Genomic DNA, 269 nt, shown 5'->3' with positions numbered 1-269 from the left:
TGATTACCAAGTCAATAAAACCTGAATAATAAAAACAGATAATTTTGTGTAATTGCACTAGAGCACATATAAAAGAAAACAATGTGACCGAAACAAAGTACAACTGCCACAATTCTACATAACAAAATCTCATAAAGATCTGATTAATAAAAATTAAACTAAACTAAAATTAGACTATGATTAAAAAAAACTACATAAAGTGCCGTAAGTGCTTCAAGCTGTTTTGTTTCTGAGCCGATTGTTTATTTAGGAGCGCTATGGAAGTTGGA

This window comes from Etheostoma spectabile, chromosome 2, assembly GCF_008692095.1.
Source record: "Etheostoma spectabile isolate EspeVRDwgs_2016 chromosome 2, UIUC_Espe_1.0, whole genome shotgun sequence".
Lineage (NCBI taxonomy): Eukaryota > Metazoa > Chordata > Actinopteri > Perciformes > Percidae > Etheostoma > Etheostoma spectabile.
Note: the sequence above shows the minus strand (reverse complement) of the source record.